The sequence below is a fragment of the Schistocerca piceifrons genome, chromosome 5, assembly GCF_021461385.2.
Source record: "Schistocerca piceifrons isolate TAMUIC-IGC-003096 chromosome 5, iqSchPice1.1, whole genome shotgun sequence".
NCBI lineage: Eukaryota > Metazoa > Arthropoda > Insecta > Orthoptera > Acrididae > Schistocerca > Schistocerca piceifrons.
The window spans coordinates 370774577-370797888 of record NC_060142.1 but is presented as its reverse complement, the minus strand read 5'-3'; positions in this window follow the sequence as shown (position 1 = coordinate 370797888).

The window sequence follows — 23312 nt, the reverse complement described above, 5'->3', positions numbered from 1 at the left end:
ACATTAAATAAACCTCTATCTTCCAAATAAGGCTATTAATACAATTGTTAATTTAAGTAATATAGTTTGGCACGTATTAGTACTATAGCATACCTTCATCACCATGATCTTCTCATTGTAATCGCCTAAATTTAAATGCAGGATCTTACTAATTTTTTGTTCTCATTGATGCAGTAAAATGCTTTCGCGTTATGAAACAAATGCAGATTCTTAAGAGGAAGTTGGAGCCAAAAATCTCTGCAGAAGACCATTGATGATGTAAAGAACCGTGACATGGCTGTCAATGCTGGTGCCAGATATTGCCAGGTACTGTCCACTGCATTAAAAAGAATATTAAGATTCGGCAACGTCTCGAAAGTTCCTTTTGGGCCCCCACATGTTCTTGGAGAAAACGCTGAGAAAAAGATGGTGCAGCACATAATAAAAATTACAGCCTAGTGGATTTTGTCCTAATAGACAGTTCTAGTGATCGCTTTCAAATCAGCTGCAAGCCTCAATATTCCACATAACTTTAATAAATAACGCCATAATGCAGAGTAGGACTGTCTGGGAAGTTTCATGACACGGAACTCCGAGTTACCAGTTATGAAATTTGAAGGAGTGTCGATAAACAGAGGTGCAAGCATGAATAAGGAAACGGTAGGAGACTATTTCATCATGCTGGAGGAAGTCCTCCGGGACAATGATTTAGACGAGAAACCAGGTCACATGGTTAATATAGATGACAGTGGTTTAAATCTTAGTAATAAAGCAGGGCAAAGAGTAGCTACGAGTGGCTAAATAACTGTGAGCGCTGCTCCTACTTATGGAAAAGGCGAAACAATTTCAGTTGTTGCTGGTTTCAGTGCTAAAGGGGCGTACATTCCTCCCTACAGCTTTTTTCTGGTGGAAGAATGCGAAACAAGAGGTTGCTGACAGAATGCCTCCTGGACCACAAGCTGTGATGAATGGGAAGTCACCCCGTGAGACTTGTGACGTATATTATGCTTAGAGAACATTTTATTCCTTGGAAACTAGGTGGAAAAGTTGTTATTTAGTAAGGACATGCTTCCCATAGCTCAATGTAGAACATATTAGAGCATAATGACATTATATTGTTAAGTCTGCCAAGTCACACGACCCACTTCTGTAGCCTCTTCAAGTCATTGAAGAGGTTTTAATTCCCTGCTTGTAACAGTTTCAAGTACAATAACCCTGGGAGATAAATAACATGACAGCAATTCAGCGAGTTGGTGGGATCTGCTTGGGCGAAAGCAGCAACAGCAGCGAACGTTGTGTCTGATTTAGGGCAACTGGGGTCGTACCATTCGATACGGCAGCTATTCCAGAGAATGCCTACCTCTCCACCCAAGAATCAGCACAACCAACATTGGAAGCAGCACCTCCTGCCGTCAGTGGTCCTTCAAACAGTATTCAAGATATCCCAGAGGTGCAAGCTGATCCAGACGTAGCTCAGTTACCAACGAGAGTACTAAAGTGAGTCTCTCCAATCATGGAGGTGAAAAAGATATCACGCCATGAGGTGTTGCAGCGAGTGTCGCTAGAATCTTAAATTTTAGGAAAAACGTTTAACTAAAAGCTAACACAGCCAATAATCCTAAGAGAAAAATCAAGGAGGCAAAAACTGAAGAAGCCAAAAGCTCCACCAGCGAAGAAGAAGAGTAGGAGCGACACCTCTACCTCAAGATCCCTGATCGTAACCTGTATGGCAGTCAAGACAAGAAAGTTTGTGTGGGCTGTGAGGATGCCTATTATTGCACAGCCAGCAAAGCTGATCGGCTCAAATCTCTTATCTGCAGCTGATGGTCGCATAAAAACTGCAAAAAATTTAATAACTTTTGTGAGGTATGTGATAGATTTGACAACCGAAGAAAGAGATGAGAAACAAATTTTCGGTTGTGCTGAGTTTCATACATCTTAAATGTTATCAGTCTGAAGGTGAAAGGAATTTCAAACTTTTGTCGGTGATTAAACGTTTATTTCTTTACTTTAAATGTATTCTATGATTTATTTTATGTTGCAATCAAAAAGAAATTTCATAAAGTCACAGATCGTTTTGAATTTGCTACCTCGAGATCACCGGTCATCTCTACCGAATGGTCTGGATTAGATGGACGAGCAATAATTTCTTTTTCCTGGCCTCGTAATTGACAATTTTTACGACGTTCTCCTATGAGCATCGACAATATATTTGGTATTGGCTAACGGTATGTGTGTTTACTTATTATAAAATGGCTGGGGTGTCTTGGAATCACATTACAAGAAAGGTGATCCATCTCTCCCGGAATTACCCTACAGCTAGCCGATAAAGTAAGTGGCTTAGAAACGACAGCTGGTAATTGTTCATATATGGGAGAGAGTAGAATACGGAACCTCCATCTGTACCATCGGCCACAGTTTTGTGGGAAGAGTTTTGACTGGAAAGTGTCTCATGTAGCAAATCCATTCCCAATTTGTAGACCTGAGGGCAATATATTTCGTATTATTTTGCTGAGAGCATTTAAGAGTACATTACCAACCCCATCGGATTATAGGAGGACCCTTGAATTCTTAGTGCGGCATTTGGAAAAAGATGCCTTCGCATGGCGAATTTTCAATGCAATTTAGTTTACTTGTTCGGAACATATCTTTAGACAGTTCAAAGGCAAGTGTCGATCGGAGGGAAATAAGTAAATGTTGTCTTCGAAATCACTTGATCAAAGTCCCTGTAATCGAAGATGGGCAGATTCAGGAAATATTTCTAACGGTATGCAAATCGTGAAAGTTTCTATATGTACCGATAACTGATAGACATATTAGTTAAAGGTTTAGTTACCAGCATAACCGTTAACTTGAGGTAAAAAATAACAGAGAATGGAGTCACTTTAACGTTATGCTGAACTTCCTGAGACTGTTACATGTTCTTAGTAATACCAAGGAGGAATGCGTTCGTGACTTAATCGGGAAGATTACAGAATAGTCCTAGGGTATAATGGAGGAGAAGGGGTAGTACCAAGTAGACAGTAATGTCAAGTAAAAAATACCAATTTGCGGATGTTATCAATAGGAACGAAGAAAGAATTGGAACGTACTGTACATAGATTACAAGGTAACCAAAGAACAGAAGACAGTGCGTGTACTATAGGGACTGTGGTTTTAGACAGTGACCGAAACCGAGGAGGTGTCCCAGGAAGTGCGTTAGGGATGAACCATTACAATTAAAGAGGGGGTTCAAATTACTGAGCATAATTGATTAGAAGAAGAGCATTTGTTGAGAGAAGGACAACGGGAGACGCAGTCATTTCCCAGGAACGAATTATAATAATACCTATAATCCACGGCGTTTTTGAAGGGGAAATGGCTAATGTTACCTTAGACTCGGGAACGAGATTTCGGTGATCGAAGAGGTTCATCTGTGAAATTTACAATAGAGAGGACTGTATCCAGTGTTACACTAGATTGCAATGGCTGTGTTGTTCTAATGTACACTGTACCGTTTCTTCCGATATACTTGCATATCTGAAGGACAATGTAATGTACCTTGAAACAACACAAGTACTGCAGTTTAGTGTTTCATGCCTAATAACTCGGCTTCGACTTCAATCAAATGTCTCTTCCTGTACCGGACTCAAAGGCTATAGACGAAAGTGGTGAAACGTGAAGGTATGGATTGGTGCGGAGTGCGTGCTTCGGTGGCCAAAACAGTCAAGGCAACTATACCGTCAAGCGGAAGATCAAGGTTTGAGTTCCGGGCCGGCTCAGATTTTCAGAGTGCGAATATGACTGTCGTATCCAGTGTTACCAATAACAGAACGGCAAATTGTGGATACTGCAGGCTGTAAAGGAAAGGTTACTAATGAAGTAGTTCTCTTTGACCATTACCTTGGGTAACGTACTTGTAAAGAGTAGTTTCGTGGTAGTGATTCACATGAATATAACACTATCATTAGGGTTGGACTGGCGCACTAAACATAAGGCTGTAATCAATTTTCATACTCATAGCTGTCTTGTCTGAAACAACATTGCATGATTCTTAACAAAACAGGCACTTTAATATAATATTCGATTAAAATGTCCTCCCCTCCATTGTAAATACATAATTTGTGTACGAGTACAGGTTGCGACGCAGCAACGACGACATGCGGAAGTTTGTATGAGTATATGAAGCTGGTATATGTACACATACCATTGGTGATCTTGCAACTATCGAAGAATGAAATTCTACTTAAATCCAGACCTTTAGCTGGTGAGAGGGGTTGATAAATATCTGGATTTCATTATAATTTCATACGGAAGTTTGTGTCTGGCTGTGGGCCATTCACGGCTAACGAAATCAGTTAAGGTGACTGCTCACGCAAAGCACGAAATCCGGGTACGAGTCTCGTTCCGGGACACTTTCTTTTTCATCATTCCCTCACACAGCTGATAGTTGATAGCAACTGGGTGTACAATTCAAGTACCGAAGTTTGGATTTAGCCCATATAACGTCAAATAAACATGAACAAATTTATTGAATGACTGAAAACTAAGTATTGACAGTTGTGTTGAGTTTTAAAAGTTTCGATATTTATTAGCTGTAAATATAACTATACTCTATATAGGTCACCTAGAACTAAAGTAAACTCTTGCATCGCCGCGTACAGGGCGATATTTACGTATTTTAACAAGAATATACCTTTGAAAGAGAACTTTATTTTGGTGCTTGAATTAGTAGCGTTCTTCCATAAATTTAATACACACAACAGATACGCATAATGGCGATTTTGCGAATCAAAAATGTATTCTCCTTCACTGTTTACAACATTGTGGAAACGCTGGGGTAACTTTTCGATTCCGGGTGGTTTTGAGGCGAACAACTGGTCGAGGCAGTTCGGAGAGCGTTTCCATGTGGAAAGGAACTTCCCTGAAGATTATTCGATAGGCAGCGGAAAGATGCAAGATCAGATGAAAAATGTGGGTGCGGATTGACTTCCCAACCCAGTTCCTTTATGGTGTATTTTTTGTCAGCCTGTCAGAATGTGGACGGGCGTTATTGCGGTGTAGCATCACTTGACGTAGTCTTTCTGCTACTTGTTTTCGCATTGCGTCTGGAACACTCCTAAGTTGTTGAGAGTAAATGTCAGTAGTGGTTGTTATACATCAGGGAAGTATTTCGTAGCACGCCACACTGCGCTCTTCTACCAGATGAATAACATTATGTTTTGTGGATGCGGGCAGGCCTTTGTACAGGGAGTTGGTGCTTTGTTTGGGCTTAATCACTTCTTTCTACACCATATGTGAGTATATAGACACCATTTTTCGTCACCAGTAACGATACAGGACAGAAATTGTCGTTGTTCACAAGCCAATTGATGACGGGAAAACAGAGATACACATATGGGCTGATTTTGTGATTTGGAGTGGGTTTTTTTTTTTTTTTTTTTTTTTGTGGTTTTAGGGCGCACAACGTCAATGGTCATTAGCGCCCTGACTACTCTAAGATTGCACCGCGAGGCACAAGTTGACAACAACAACTAAAAGGGAAAACACGATAAAAGACAGACTGACAGGCATAGGATTAAAAAACAGCATCATCAAATGTCCTTAGCGAGGTTTGTCAAATTGATAAAACGGAGAACACGAGTAGCTGCTCGTGTGTCATCCGCTAAAATGGCATCGAAAGTACTTGGCAGGTTAAGATCTAGGCGCAGTGTGTTAAAATCTGTACAGGACATTAAAATGTGTCTAACTGTCAGCAAGTGCCCACATGGGCAGAACGGCGCCGGCGCAGCCGTCAGCAGATGGCGATGGCTGAACCGGCAGTGTCCAATTCTTAACCGGGCCAAAACTACCTCCTCCCGCCGAGAAGGGCGTGAGGAGGACGTCCAAGCCACGGGAAGCGGTTTTAAGGCCCGAAGCATGTTGTCTGTAAGTGCAGCCCAATCGGCATGCCACAGCGATAAAATGCGCCAACAAATGACCCTGCTAAAATCGGACGAAGGGACACAACAAGAAGCTGTCCGAGGCTGGAGGACCGCAGCCTTGGCCGCGGCATCTGCAGCTTCGTTCCCAGGGATACCGACATGGCCAGGAACCCACATAAAGCTAACCGGAGAACCGAAGTCCACTAGCTGCTGAAGAGAGCGTTGGATCCGGTGTACGAAAGGGTGAACCGGGTACGGATCACTGAGGCTCTGGATGGCGCTCAGGGAATCGGAGCAGATGACATAAGCAGAATGTCGGTGGCGGCAGATGTAAATGACAGCCTGGTAGAGGGCAAAGAGCTCAGCTGTGAAGACCGAACAATGGCCATGGAGCCGGTATTTGAAACTTTGTGCCCCGACAATAAAGGAACACCAGACCCCGTCATTGGTCTTAGAGCCATCTGTATAAATGAAAGTCATATCGATGAACTTCGAACGAAGTTCCAAAAAACGGGAGTGGTAGACCGAACCGGGGGTAACCTCTTTTGGGAGCGAGCTGAGGTCAAGGTGAACGCGGACCTGAGCCTGGAGCCAAGGTGGCGTGTGGCTCTCGCCCACTCGAAAGGTTTCAGGGAGTGAAAAATTAAGGTGTTGAAGGAGGCGACGAAAGCGAACTCCAGGGGGTAGTAGGGCAGAGACATACAACCCGTATTGACGGTCAAGAGAGTCGTCAAAAAAGGAACGATAAGACGGATGGTCGGGCATTGACAGTAGCCGACAGGCATACCGACAAAGCAGTATATCGCGCCGGTAGGTGAGTGGCAATTCGCCAGCGTCAGCATGAAGACTCTCTACGGGACTAGTATAAAATGCTCTGATCGCAAGTCGTAAACCCCGATGTTGTATGGAGTTGAGGCGGCGTAAGATGGATGGCCGTGCAGAGGAGTATACGAAGCTCCCATAATCCAGCTTGGAGCGGACGATCGACCGATATAGACGAAGTAGGACGGTTCGATCCGCTCCCCACGACATACCACAGAGAACACGGAGGACATTTAAAGAACGGGTACAACGGGCGGCCAAATATGACACATGTGGAGACCAGCTAAGTTTCTTGTCAAATGTAAGGCCTAAAAATTTTGTTGTCTCCACGATTGGGAGAGCAACGGGACCGAGCCGTAAGGACGGTGGGAGAAACTCTTTGTAGCGCCAGAAGTTAATAAAGACCGTCTTCTCGGCAGAAAAACGGAAGCCATTGGCGACACTCCAGGAGTAAAGGCGGTCAAGAGAACGCTGAAGACAGCGCTCCAGGACACGTGGATGGTAAAATCGTCCACGAAAAGGGAGCCTGATACATCAGCTGGGAGGCAATCCATTATTGGATTGATCGCGATGGTGAAGAGAGCGACGCTCAAAACTGAGCCCTGTGGCACCCCATTCTCTTGGCGAAAGGTGTCGGACAGGACAGAACCCACACGTACCCTGAACTGTCGATCCATTAAAAAGGAACGAATAAATAGAGGGAGGCGTCCGCGAAGGCCCCATGTATGCATTGTGCGGAGAATGCCCGCCCTCCAACAGGTGTCGTAAGCCTTCTCCAAATCAAAGAACACAGCCGCGGTCGGGCGCTTCCGCAAGAAGTTATTCATAATGAAGGTCGACAAGGTAACCAGATGGTTAACAGCAGAGCGGCGCCTACGAAATCCACATTGTACATTGGTAAGTAGGCGTCGAGACTCGAGCAGCCAAACCAATCGAGAGTTAACCATTCGCTCCATCACTTTACAGACACAGCTGGTAAGCGAGATAGGTCGATAACTGGAAGGCAAGTGCTTGTCCTTCCCCGGCTTAGGAATCGGGACAACAATAGACTCGCGCCAGCATGCGGGAACATGTCCCTCAATCCAGATGCGATTGTATGTACGAAGAAGAAAACCTTTACCCGCAGGAGAAAGGTTCTTCAGCATCTGAATATGAATAGAATCAGGCCCTGGAGCGGAGGACCGTGATCGGCCAAGTGCGTTTTCGAGTTCCCGCATGGTGAATGGGGCATTATAACTTTCACAATTCGAGGAGCGGAAGTTAGGTGGGCTAGCCTCCTCTGCCTGGTTGCGGGGGAGGAAGGCAGGGTGGTAATGAGCGGAGCTCGAAACCTCTGCGAAAAAGCGGCCGAAGGCATTGGAGACAGCCTCAGGGGCCACAAGGACGTCATTCGCGACCTTCAAGCCAGAAACTGGTGAGTGGACCTTAGTGCCAGATAGCCGGCGCAGGCTACCCCAGACAACAGAAGGAGTAAAACTGTTGAAGTTGCTAGTGAAAGCAGCCCAGCTGGCTTTCTTGCTTTCTTTGATAATACGACGACACTGAGCACGTAATCGTTTATAATTGATACAATTCGCCACTGTAGGGTGGCGTTTAAATGTGCGTAAAGCACGTCGACGAGCACGTAAAGCGTCTCTACATGCTGCGGTCCACCAGGGGACCGGTACGCGACGTGGAGAAGAAGTAGGGTGAGGGATGGAATATTCAGCAGCAGCGAGAATGACTTCCGTGAGGTGTGTGACCTGACGATCGCAGCTTGTGAAGGTTTGATCCTGAAAGGTCGCCCTGGAAGAGAAGAGCCCCCAGTCTGCCTTGGAGATGGTCCAACTAGAGGAGCACGGAGAGGGGGTATGCTGCAGGAGATGGATAACACATGGGGAGTGGTCGCTCGAATATGTATCAGAAAGTGCATACCACTCAAACCGGCGTGCAAGCTGGGGAGTACATATAGAGAGGTCTAAATGGGAATATGTGTGAGATGTGTCCGAAAGAAAAGTAGGGGCGCCAATATTGAGGCAGACAAGATCGAGCTGGTTGAAAAGATCTGCTAACAAGGAGCCCCTCGGGCAGGATGCTGGAGAGCCCCAAAGGGGATGGTGGGCATTGAAGTCTCCAGTTAACAAAAATGGTGCAGGTAGCTGAGAAATAAGTTGCATCATGTCTGCCCTGGTAACGGCAGATGACGATGGAGTGTAAACGGTACAAAAGGAAAACGTATAAGTGGGGAGAGTAATGCGGATGGCAACTGCCTGCAGGCCGGTGTGCAACGTGATGGGATCGTAGTAAATATCATCCCGGACCAGCAACATAACCCCTCCACGAGCTGGGATACCTACCACAGGGGGTAGGTCAAAACGCAAAGAGGTGTAGTGTGCCAAGGCAATTTGATCGCATGGGCGTAGCTTCGTTTCCTGGAGGGCTACGACGAGCGGACGGTGCAAGCGGAGCAGCAACTGCAAGTCCTCTCGGTTGGAGCGAATGCTGCGAATATTCCAGTGAATAAGTGCCATCGTAAGAAGAGGAAGATGAAAGAAGGGGTCACCTCGAAGGCCGCTGAGGGCCTGGCTTCGAGCGAGCACTGCCGCCGCTATCAATAGGCGGACAGTCATCGTCCATTGGGTCTATAGGTTCATCGGCCATCTCGGGAGGATGGCCGGGAGGGGAAGCTTCCTCCGCCGGTGAACGGCCAGATGTACGGCTACCAGCGGTGCGGCCAGGCGAAACGGATGACGGCCTGGGGCGGCAACCGCTGGGTGGCGCAGGAGAAGAAATGCGCCGTGGCGAAGAAGGAGAACTGTGCTTCCTATGAGCCTTTGGAAGGACGTTTGGTGGAAGTACCGGTCGAAGGCTGGGAGGTCGAGGTACGTAGGAAGTCTGCACGGGATGGTTCCTTCTTGAAGGCCCGTGCATCTGACTTCGGGGTCTTCGTCTTAGCAGAAGCTGATGAAGGGGCTGGTGTCTGTGGGGTGATGGGAGGAAGAGGAGACGTCGACCGCGCGATCTTAGCACTGGCCGAACGGACGACCGTGGTGCTGAAGGTGAGATCGCATGTCTGGGTTGCTACCTCGCTGGTAGTCCGAGGAGAGGCGAGGACAGTACTGTATTTCCCCGCTGGGAGCAGCGTGTGCTTCCTACTAGCCAATAGCTTGCGAGCAGCCGAAGTGGACACTTTCTCTTTGACCCGAATTTCTTGGATACAGCGTTCTTCCTTATAGACAGGACAGTCGCGGGAGGATGCGGCATGGTCACCCTGACAGTTCACACAACGAGGAGACGGAGGTGGACAGTCACCCTCACGGGCATCCCTGCCACAAGTGACACATTTAGCCGCATTGGAACAAGACTGTCGAGTGTGATTGAAACGCTGACACTGGTAGCAGCGCGTAGGTGTCGGGACATAGGGGCGAACAGAAATAACCTCGTAGACCGCCTTGATGCGCGATGGCAGCTTAACACTATCGAAGGTCAAGAAAAGTGTCCGGGTCGGTACAAGGTCATTGTTGACCTTTTTCATGACCCTATGGACAGCCGTCACGCCCTGCTCAGCGAGGAAAGATTGAATCTCCTCGTCAGTCAATCCGTCGAGGGAGCTAGTATAGACTACACCACGAGACGAATTCAAAGTTCAGTGGGCCTCCACCCGGACAGGGAACGTGTACAGGAGTGTGGCCCAAAGCAGTTTTTGTGCCTGAAAGGCACTCTCAGTTTCTAGTAATAAGGTACCGTTACGCAACCTGGTACAAGATTTGACAGATCCGGCTATGGCATCTACGCCCTTCTGGATAACGAAAGGGTTGACAGAGGAAATATCCTTTCCGTCCTCAGATCGAGAAACGACGAGGAACTGTGTGGCAGGCGGTAGTACTTTTGTCATTGGTGGCTGGTCACGTTTCCGTTTTTGGGCAGAAGTCGAAAGCGATGGAGTAGAATCCATTGCGGAGGATCCCCCATGATTGCCAGCGTCTCCGATGGAGCACTCCTTCCTTGTGGGGACCCTCTCAGAGGGCACTCCCGCCTTAGGTGAATGTTTACACCTCAGGTCACACCTCCCGAGAAACAGACGGAGGGACCAATCGGCATGGTCAGAAGGTATCAGCTCAGGCAATCACCCCTCCCCGGGCCTGGCCTTTACCAGGGGGTACGCGCGTGCCTTACATGTCTACCCAGGGCGGGGAATTACGCGTTACCCCGTCACCGGCTACGCGTGCGAACGCGTGGGTCGGCCTTCAGCCACGCACAGGGAGGAAGGAAGAAGAGGAAAAAGAAGAGAGAGGGAGAAAGAGGACAGACTGTCTCAAACGCCGAGGCGGAGACCAGAGAAGGCAAGGAGAAGAAGGCAAGGAGAAGAAGGCAATGAGAAGGCAAGGACAAGAAGGCAATGAGAAGGCAAGGACAAGAAGGCAATGAGAAGGCAAGGAGAAGAAGGCAATGACAAGGCAAGGAGAAGAAGGCAATGAGAAGGCAAGGAGAAGAAGGCAATGAGAAGGCAAGGAGAAGAAGGCAATGAGAAGGCAAGGAGAAGAAGGCAATGAGAAGGCAAGGAGAAGTCAAGGGAAAGAGTAAGGAAGACAGTGAGGTGGAGAAGAGCAAAGAAAGGAACCAACAAAAGGAAGGAAGAAACGAGAAGTGAAAATCCAAAAAGACCACAATTATAGGTCGTGGAACCGTCCGTCTCTGGACGCAGGCGCTAACTACCCCCGTGAGGGGGATGGACTCCTTTTAGTCGCCTCGTACGACAGGCAGGAATACCTCGGGCCTATTCTAACCCCCGGACCCGCAGGGGGGATTTGGAGTGTGTGTTACACATACCCCCGATTTTTGAACCTTCAGCATTTCATGAAAATTTTGAACAATGATAACTTTATCACTAACATGAAAACGACCCTCTTTAAAACGAGAAAACCGTTTTCTTGTCGTGCGCTCTCTAATAGCCTTATCCCCATACGCTGAGCAAATATTTCTGGCTGCCTCCGCTGCTGTCAGCATGTACTGAACTCAAACAGAAGGATATGTCGGAAATGTTCTGACTTCTCCACGTGGCACTCCATCTTCCAGCATCCACAGCTTCATCTCCAGATGAAAAAAATGACAATACGTAGGCTCAAATAGCTACAATGAACTAAAAATAAAAAAAGACACTCAATAAATAAACTCTTAGCAACAGGAATGCCAACATTCGAAACAAAAACGCTACCAACTTATACATAGAACGACTTAATGTACCACTGGATGCTCTGTCCTAATTGCCAATAGGCTATGATCATGAATACACTTCTCTGGTAACAGGAACTAAATTTATGTTATACTTCACGTGGAGTGAAATACATAATGAAGGTGTTCAGAAGTTAGCGCAGACTATCCTGAAGGAGCTTATGCTCTATCCTGTTTCAGATAAGACTAGTACTTATCATCAAATATCAAAGAGTTTGACGCATGAGAAAGGTAACTGGTTGTTGCACAGCCTATTTTTAAACTGGAGATATATTGCGAATAGTACAGATTGAAGAATATGTGTACCTAATCATGCTATGGTTAAACTAATAGAATATATTCAACAATGTAATGGGCATTACGGCATTCAGAAATTTCTCCAGGATATAGTGAAATATTTTCTTTCAAGGACTTGAGTAAATTAATACAAAAAGTACTAGGCCATGCCGAGGCTTCCATCTAGTAAATTAAACTGTGTTTCCAATATGGTATGAAATATATCCTAACAACGATATGGGTCCGTGGGACTTCGATTTCTATGGACCGTTGCTAAATGACATAATAAGGTTATTGTACATATCTGCAATGAAACTGGTCAAAATATTTATAGCTATGTAGATTGAAAATAGACACCACAAAAAGTGTTGTAGGGTGTATAGAAATTGTTTACTTGGTGTGTGTAGAAGTTCTCAAGATATTGGTAGCCGATTAATTAGTAACTACCCAAGGTATTTGTTGGAAATATGTGATATCAGTCACCTCACATTTTATAAATATTACCTGAAAAGTAACCTGTCTACCCATGTTATATGAGAGCTGGGACAGGTTTGTGGACCTCGTCCCTGAATTTGAGATTTCATTGAATGATATGCCTCGCATCCATACAAGTTCAATGCCTATGGACATTATATGGAAAGAATAGCTAGAAGAGCAATTGTTTCGTGGGAATGCCATGGCGGGACAAAAAGCCAAAAGCAAATGTAACTGTTGTGATACTAGAAAATTGAGCTGTAGTGCTATTTGGAGATTAGGGAAGCGTAATAAAGTGGCTACAATGCCCAGTTTCAGAGTAGGGGCTAAAGTAATGACACATGGAAAAAATTCCAAGTAGATGCAATCAGTAAAATAATTAAAGGCCTGTTTAATGCATCATAGATAAAAAAGTATTGCTATGAGCAGCAATCTATATTTGCTTCAAACAGACATGTAAGCTAAGCCAAGTGCCTTTGAAATTATGGTAGTAGTGTTCTAAGGAACACAGAGAAAAAGGAAAACCTGTGGGGTGAAGTCGGTTGAGTTTACAGATAACTCGCTAAGTTGAAGAATTATGGATTTATTGATCACTAATGGGAGAATATAATGTTGGAAGTACCCACTGTAGTATGGATGAAGGAATTAAAATTGGTAATTTTAGATTAGTTGTGGTCTACACTAGAGTGCTTCTGAGGTGTGTATACATGTGCAATTAGGAGGTACAGGAGAGTGTGACTGTAAAAAGGTATTCTACTTACCCAGTAGGTGGCATAGTATTACTAAGCTACCAGAGCTATAGATTCTAAGTAACAGGTACCTAGTACACAGGGTTGCATGCTAAGCAGATCCTGTACTGACGCCTGTGCATAGGTAGTGTTGTCCATTGAGTTTATAGCACACACTTAGAGGTGTAGAACCTAACATTAGACATGCTTAACGTAGGACGAAAACGGAGCATTACTAATATTGGGAAAAATAGAAAATAAACGATTTTCACGTACGTTATATAGAGAGAAGCAATGAAATCTGTATGCACTCAGGAAAAGTCAAAGTTTGGCTAAAGCAGCCAGGGGATAGCAGTCACGTATGTGTGAGGTATTCCTGCTTGTGTAAATGTGTGTGATAGTTCTGTTCTTTTCTGGAGATGGCTTTGGTCAAAAGCTTTGTGTGGAGCAGTCTTACATTGGGCCTGTATGCACCTCTATATGTTATCATTACGGTGAGTGACAATTTGTGATTTTCATAATTGTTGCTCTCAGGAAAAGGTAGATGAGGTAACAGTAGTGTTACTCAAGGAAAAATTAATATGACTGGTTGTGTGAGGTTATGACAGTTCAAGTGATAGCATACAGTGATCCTCAACGGTATACAGCTAGTACACCCCTGATATGTAACAAAAGAGGGAAGTTAAGCTTTAGTCCCTTAGATAAATGAGGTTTAACTAAACTCTCATCAAACCTGTTATGTTAAGTTATTTAATCCATGCACTCTAAAACACCATCACACGTTGCCAATGTAGTTAATACTATGACCAAATGTTTTAGTTTAGTTATTCAGGAAAAATACTTGAGACTCAACCATTTAGAAAAAAGGAAGATTTTTCACTGCATAAAATTACACAGCCACTTAATATATACACATTTGTAAGGTAGATAATTTTAAAAGAATGTCATTTGGCAGAGAGACCGACAAAATTTGGAAACTCCTATGCACCTGTGATTAATACATTATAAGTTACTGTTTTATTGAAGAATGTAGGAATGAAGAGTGTTAATTTATCATCGCCATTTGCTAACGTTTCACACTGATCAGCTAGAACATTATGAGCATCTACTCAAGAGCCGGTATGTCCACCATTGGGACGGATAATAGCGGTGACGCGTCAAGAAACAGAAGAAATAAGGCCTCAGTAGGTCGCTGGATGGAGTTGTCTCCATATCTGCACACATAAGTCAACTGATTTCTGCAAATTGGCAGGGGGAGGGCATAGGTGGGTGGGGGGAGGTGACACAGGTCTGATGCCACATTCAGTCACATCCAGATGTGTTCGATAGGATTCAGTTCTGGCGAGATGGGGAAGAGGGGGTGGGGGGCTAGCATATCAATGGGAACTTGCCACTGTGTCCCACGAGCTACTCCACCCCACACTCCTAGAATTGTGACAGAGCCCATTATCTAGCTGAAAAATGTTGCTACCCTCACAAACATGATCGTCATGAATTGGTGTGTATAGTCTGCAACCAGTGTATGATACTTCTGGCCGTCGTGGTGCGTTGCACGAGCTCCATTGGACCCACGGGTGCAAATGAATGTTGCCCAGGTCATAATGGAGCACCCGCCAGTATTTCTCTGTCCGGATGCCAAGGAGCTATTCCTCTGGCGGACGACGGTTCGCGCCCTCCCATCGGCAAGATGAAGGAGGTATCATGATTCATCAGACGATGCAATACTCTGCCACAGGGCCAAAGTCCAGTGCCGATAGTCACGTCCCCATTTCATTCGTAGTTGCTGATGTCTTACTGTTAACACTGGCACATGCATGGATTGTTGGCCGTCGAAGCCTATCGTCAAGAGTGTTCGGTGAAGTGGATGTTCAGACACACTTGCGCTCTGCCCAGTATTAATGTCTGGTGTTAGTTCCGCGCCAGTTCTCCAACTGTCCTGTTTCACTAGTCTGCCCAGCCTACTACGACCGACATCTGCAATGAGGAATGGCCACCCTACCCACGACATCTGGACGTGGTTTTGCCTTGATTTTACCACGTGGTGATGACACTCAACACAGCATTCCTCGGTCTCTCGACAAGTCGTGCAGTTTCCAAAATGCTCGTGCTAAGAATCTGTGCCACCAAAATTTGCCCTCGGTCAAACTCGGATATATCGCGCGTCATTCCCGTTCTACGCACGTACAGCACGCTCACTAATATTACCTGCACCGTGTGTGTGTCTGATTAGCAGTCCTTCCTCTACAGGTTACGCTACTGTTGCGTGGACGGGTTTATATCGATAGTTGGTTGGTGGTGGTCATGTTATGGCTCATCAATCTACGTAACTAGAATGTTTCTATCGAAAAAGGAAGCAAAGTAAGTGCTAATACAGCTCTAAGTCGTAAACTGCATTCGTAACAATAAAAGAGCTCACGTACATAAAAGGAAGGTCGTCAGACGAACTAGAAAAACAAAGGTTCACCAATAAACCTTATAACAGTATAAATATAAAACGACAATGAAGCAAATACGTCATGACAAAACCTTTATTGGAGTTTTAGTACGTAAGAACGTGTTTCAGTTAACATAACAATGAAGTGACTGACATATTGAAACAAATGTCACAGAAACGAACGGTGTAGCTTACATAAACAGTATAGTTAAATGACAGTCATTACTTGAAGTGAAATGATTAAGAAATGTTAAAGCAAATGGACATAATACGCAGTATCATGTGACCTTTGGTGCTTATAAGACTTGAGGTATTACGTTATGGTCGTAGTAAGAAAGGCTACGTCGTCATGTAATTTATCTACCGCCAAGTCAAATCGTAAAATGAAACAAAGTTGCTTGGGCATCAGACACAACTTTTTAATTGTTATTAAATTATACCTTGAGTCACCGAGCTTCGAGGGTGTGTAGTGTTTACCATAATCGTACTTCATACTGGTAAGTTCTGCTGAGCGACCCCAGTCAAGTATTAACATATGACATAGTTTCGTAGGATAAACTGTAAATGAATAGTTGTATAAAAATTACCATGTTTGTTGTTTCTTTCATGTCCTACAATCGAGTGCAGACAAGACGTTCCAGTGCTACGCTGTCTACACGGCAGCATGCGTACCGGCGCTATTCGAATCCCACCGATGGCCAGCGGTCAGCAGCCGAACTGGAAAATAATGTCGACATCTGTTTACTGATTATTAAAATATTTTTAATAAAATGAGATGATGAATTTCCGCGCACTATTGTAACTGCTAGCAGGCTGTGAACATTAAAATTTGTGTTGTCAGATACTCGTGCAATTGTGTTTCTGGTTATGCAAGAAACAATGTGAGGAGGTATCGCGGTGGCTCAGAAGCAACTAATACGGAGTTGTGTACTGTTTTGGGATACATTCAAAAGACGATTTATTATCCAACTTCAGTGCAATTTCTTGCTGATCACATGAAGGTTGGTTGGTTGGGTTAAAGATTAAAGGGACCAAACTACAAAGGTCATCGGTCCCTTGTTTCATAAAAACACAGAGCAGAGTGAAACTATCCACCAGTCAGGTGAAGCACTAAAAGAAAAATTCCGGGGGAAGAAAAGCCCCATAGTCCATTGTAATACAACACGAAAAACAGAGCACAGCAACAAAAACAACATAGAGAACAAAGGCAGAAGGAATTAAAACTGCACAGCAGAGGACTGTGGCTGGCTGATCACGAAAATAATAGGATGAGCCAGCCACTCTGCAACACGTTAAAACCTCCAGCCTAAAAGTTTAGGGCGGAGTCGAATCACAACACAAAACTAATTAAAAGAGAGAGCTCAAAAGAGGGTGATGTTAAAAAAAAATTTAAATGGACCTATAAAAGCCGCTTGCGCGAATAAAACTTAAAACCCGATCTGCCATAGAGACATTGTCACCTAAAAGAGACGATAAAGCACTCTGGAGATTAAAAGTTCGCCTGAGGGCGGTTAAAAGAGGACAGTCCAACAACATATGGGCCGCCGTCATAATCGCACCACAGCGACAACGAGGGGGGTCCTCCCGACGCAGCAGAAGACCATGCGTCAGCCAAGAGTGACCAATGCGGAGCCTACACAGAACCACAGAATCCCTGCGAGAGGCCCGCATGGAGGAACCCCGCACGGTCGTGGCCTCCTTTACACGCCGCAGCTTGTTGGGTACAGACAGAGTGCGCCATTCGTCTGCCCACATACCAAAGACCCGACGGCGTAACACCGATCGGAGATCAGTTGCCGGGAGGCCGATCTCCAACGGCAGTTTGCGGGTGGCTTCTTTAGCTAACTTGTCGGCGTGTTCGTTGCCCGCTATCCCAACGTGTTCCGGGGTCCATATGAACACCACTGAACGGCCACGTTGTTCAATAGCATGAACGGACTCCTGGATGGCAACAACAATGGGATGGCGTGGGTAGCACTGGTCAAGAGCCTGGAGACTACTGAGAGAGTCACTGCAAATGACAAAAGACTCGCCAGTGCTGGTACGAACACGCACAAGGGCACGAAAAATAGCTGTTAGCTCTGCGGTGTAAACACTGCAGCCGTCCGGGAAGGAGTGCTGGTCGACATAGTCCTCATGAGCGTAAGCGTACCCCACACGGCCATCAACCATCGAGCGGTCGGTATAGATAACCTCCGAGTCACGGGATGCGTCGAGGAGAGCAAGAAATTGGCGGCGCAAGACTGCAGGAGGAACTGTATACTTTTGCCATTGGGAGAGGTCCAGCTGAAGCTGCGGCCGACGGATACACCAAGGTGGTGTATGTGGGCGGACCTGAAAAGGAGATGGAAGAGGCAAAGACTCGAGTTCACTAAGGAGTGACCGAACACGGATCCCAATTGCGTGGCCTGATCACGGCCGTCGGCGTGGAAGGTGGACTGCCGCATCGGCGAAAAGGAGACGGTAGTTAGGGTGACGGGGAGAACAACGGACGTGGGCAGCATAGTTGGCTAAGAGTTGTTGACGCCGAATGTGGAGCGGAGGAACCCCAGCCTCAGCAAGTAGGCTATTAACAGGACTGGTGCGGAATGCTCCTGTCGCCTGTCGAACCCCACAGTGGTGAACGGGGTCCAGCAGTTGCTACGCTGAGGGCGACGCTGAGCCATACGCCACACTCCCATAATCCAGTCGGGACAGCACAAGGGCTTTGTAGAGCTGCAGCAGCGTGTTACGGTCTGCACCCCAAGTTGTGTTGCTGAGGCAGCGGAGGGCATTCAGATGCTGCCAGCAGATCACATGAAGATTAGCAAATTTTTTAATTAATAAAAAGAACTTCAAACGTTTTGTGCATCGAGTGTGATCTGAAGTGATAGAAATTACAGTCACCTATTGGATACTCAGAAGTATTAATAACTGTACAGCTCAATAGTCAATTATTAATTTAGGGGCAACAATTAGAATCATTACAAAAGAGTTTTCGCTCAGTATACGTTTATTTTGGGTCTAGCAATCTGAACTATTAATGGCATTTAATTTGGATAATGTTTTTCAGTGAGCTTATAAAAGTCTAATTTGTGTCTGTACACTTATGAATCTTGGTGGGCGTGATAACTCTTCCTGCGTTTCGTACTTGGTTTGAACATTGATCATTAACCTACATTAACAGAGTTCCCAGAGTGAAAGACATTTAAACGCTTCTGTTCTCTGGAAACGCTTATCAGAGGAAGTTATCACTTTAATGTGCATGAAAGGAGAAATTGCAGTCACAGGTTAATGGAATATTTGATTACGTGTTTATTTAGACCGGCTTGACAAAACTGCGAAACTTTTTGCCCATGAATGAATTCCCGCATTCTACATGCAAATTATTCCAGCATCTGCACTTGTTAGCGGAAAGGATGTGCTACTGAAGAATTGGATTTGGCTCTGAGCACTATGGGACTTAACAACTATGGTCATCAGTCCCCTAGAACTTAGAACTACTTCAATCTAACTAACCTAAGGACAGCACACAACACCCAGTCATCACGAGGCAGAGAAAAATCCCTGACCCTGCCGGGAATCGAACCCGGGAACCTGGGCGCGGGAAGCGAGAACGCTACCGCCCGACCACGAGCTGCGGACGAAGAATTGGATTTAACGGAAGGATAATGTAATCGGGTTTCGCAGGACAGAGCGTATCAGGTTGTGGAAAGGGGCCAATGTCAATTACCGTTAGTTATACAAGAACACACACGTCTCTATTCCTCAAATCAATGCACAGTTTTCTCTCTAAAACAACAAAGATCAATTTACAGCTGAGGGCCCAAAGTAACTTCTTCACAATAAGTTTAAATTATTGCTTTTAAAACACCAGGTTTTAGAGCAGCGGCTGAAGGCCCTACTTAAGTAAAATTACAATATCTTCTCGGCTAAAGGCCGAAATAATATTTCAGGTCAGCTGAGGATGTTCTTTAAAAGCCAAGCATTACAAATTCCGGCTAAAGGCTTATTAAGGATAATTTAAGTTAATTCTTCGGCTGAAAGCCCAATTTAAAAAATTCTTCTTCACATAATAAAACAAAGAATTTAAAGATAAGACAGCAGAACAGAAAACATCTTAAGAAAATTTGAAGTATGTCGTCTGCTAAAGGTCCGAACAATTACTCAAAAATAATTAAAGAGAACCTTAAGATAAACATTTACAGAACACAGCTGAAGGTAGTTTCAAGAATTTAAGATAATTAAAGAGAAACCTTACAGACAAGGATTTACATATTAAATCCACAGATTCTGAAACAAACGCGGATGAAGGCCTAAATGCAGAGCAACAAGAATTTTAAATGAAACACTGCTGAAGGCATAATGTTAAAGTTGTTATGAAGATCGGCTGAAGGTCATATACTATACATTAAACAGACAATATTAATACACGGCTGAAGGCCTGCACAGTACCTGCCACCAGATAAAATGACAGTCACAAACAACAAACAGTGGTGCACAGAAGTGTTGCAAGGGTCGGCCTGGGGAGAGAACTCTAGCCACAGTTTAGGTGAGACAGGCAGCCAAGCGTAACACTAAACAATCGGGTTGTAGCACGATGTACGGACGGCTGACGAACCAATCAACTGCCTAATCAAAATGGTTCAAATGGCTCTTAACCCTATGGGACTTAACTGTTGCGTCCATCAGTCCCCCAGAACTTAGAACTACTTAAACCTAACTAACCTAAGGACATCACAGACATCTATGCCCGAGGCAGGATTCGAACCTGCGACCGTTGTGGTTGCGCGGTTCCAGACTAGCGCCTAGAACTGCCTAATCAATTCCCTTCCACTCGACCAACATCACGACAACGAAAAGTACCTGTGAAGACGAGGATCACAGCAGGATTATGTCTTAATAATTGGCGCATAAACACAGTCAAGGCACAATAAAATCTCAAGGAGAAAAGGAGAACAACACCAAGCTGTCGAACAACACGCCGTGCCGGACAGCATCAACACGGTGAGGAAAACACACTGCCGTAAAACTACGCTAACAACCAGGGCAGGTAACCGGAACGTTAACGGCCACAAGGCAGAAGATACTGCTGGTGAACTTTACTAATAAATTATAATCATTTCGAAGGTTAAACAACATACAGAGAGCCAGCTGCAAAATTTGCCGCCTCCAACACACCATTACGTTGCTGCTTGCGGGGACAGCCCAGGATGCCACAACCAGCAATCAACGAAGAGATGTCACAACGGTTCAGCTTTCAAGACAGGTTCACTGATTACTCAACTCTAGTATGCAGGTGCAGTGGGCTACGAACTTAGCAGCTCTCGCAGCTCGTGCCTCACAACACCGACCACGCGTGGATGCCGCCAGCGGCCCTGGCCTGATCGTACACTTCCTTGCTGCTCCACCGCAACCGTCCAACTGCCCACACCCGGAAACGGTCAAAAGATGAGCTACACGTCGGCTGATGAGACGACCGACCGAACGACCAACCAACGGTCGTTTCCGCTCCAGTCTTCTTCAGTCTGACAGTCCATGTATGTCGCCAGCGGTTGGGAAGTACTGGCTGTCCGCACCTCACTGGCACTCCGTGCATGATGCTCCTTCGTTCCCGACTGCTGCTATGTGCCCGACTGACTTCCAGACACACGACGAGCCGGAAATACTATAGGTAGTTCCAGATATAGTACGACAGAGCACCTATCGACGAACGCTGCTGCTGCCACTCACGGGCAGGTAAGGCAGGATGTTAGTGACGCCAGTAAATGGAATAACAAAACGAGGCGGCAGTAAGGTAGGAGAAGATGGCAAACAAAAACGGAAGAACACTAGCCGCGCACGGTTCTGACAAATATCAACATGAAGATTATTGCAGATTCGTTGTATACCAAGTAAGACTACAACGGTCACCTGCGACGTGCTGACACACGGTATAAGTAATAAAAGGCCCTTATCCATTAAACAGTTTGTCGTAGGAAGCCTGTAGCTGACATTAGGAGCGAGTCAGAATGGCGCGCAGTGAATGGGGGAAAACTTTGAATTTCGAGTGTGAATGTTCATGGTGGTTTAGCAGCTGATTGTACCTTTAGGAGGCAGGCGTGTCGGAACATGTAAAACACAGCTTTAGGAACTGGGTATCCCGATATCTAAGTAAGTCGAAAATAGCATTAAGGGTGTCGTGAGACTAGTCAATCCAGAAAACATGAAATAAATGAAACACTTGTGATAAAATAGTACAAAACATCCCTTTCTTCGTTCATTCTAACCATAGATCACGGAATGAATGACTAATAGCTATGCTGAATTTTACTTCCAATAATTGCTCTAGACATTACTCTTCTGCTGCTGTACATCGACGTTCTGTATCGGTCCCTGTCATAAGAAACTCTTCGAGTAGTGAGAGTCGAAGACTGTACACAATTGTGTTATTCGGTTTCTTTGTTTGTTTCCTAATAGTTATCATTATTTTATATCTTACAAAGTGATATAAATTACAGAAGTAATCAGAAATGGATAATTCAATGCCAGAAACAGACCTATGGCAGTTAATGAAACATCAGAGACAGAGCAACAGTGAAACACCATGTGTGACTTCTGTAGATACACAAGTTGAGTCAATTATCACGTCTGAAACCTCTGTTCGTTCCATGCAGTCACACAGCAACACGAACACAAAGTGAGTCTGTATAATGAAGAATACTTAAAATGCTGTTCCGGAGTGTGTGATACCTAGACGAAAACATTCCAATGGAAGAGTGGTACCGAATAAGTTTCGGTACAATATGTCAACAAAACACAAATAGTTAAACGGAAAAAGATTTTCTTATTTCAAAGAAATTCCATAACAGAAGATTCATCAGGGTTCTTTATTTATTAAAAATTTTGGCGTCTAATAAAGCTCTAAAAGTCATTTAGTTTGTAGGTGCGAATATTGCCAAACATTCGTTATCTCGTTCAGTTACAGAGAAAGTCATCTATCCAGCCTGCTGTGCTATGTTAAAAACATTGTTTGCTCCTGAGTATGAACGCGATGCACAAAGCAATGGCCATGTCTGATAATATAGTGCAACACATAACATTTTGTGAAAACTAGAATTGGTCAAACAAATTTAATGTCTGCATTTGAACCGGATGAACCTGTAATTGTTCTAAATCATTTAGTTGATTTTATTCGTTCCACTGATGAACGAAACATAGTTGAACAGTATGTCTGCTGTAAGTTTATTCAGTAACTTCTTCACAGGAAGATATTTTCGAATTAATAAAGGAATAAATAGAGTTAATGTATTTATCGTGAAAACACTGTGTCGGCATATGCGCGAATGGCTCCTGTCAATGGTAGGTTCCATAAAAAGATTCCTTACACAACCAAAAAAGCGAAAAGGAAACTTGGTTACTACTCACTGCTTTTTACATAGCGGAGCACTCACAGTAAAAATCATCGAAAAGTTTGAAATGAGATTGCGACAAAACCTTGAACTTCTACCGGGCGGGTTAAATTGA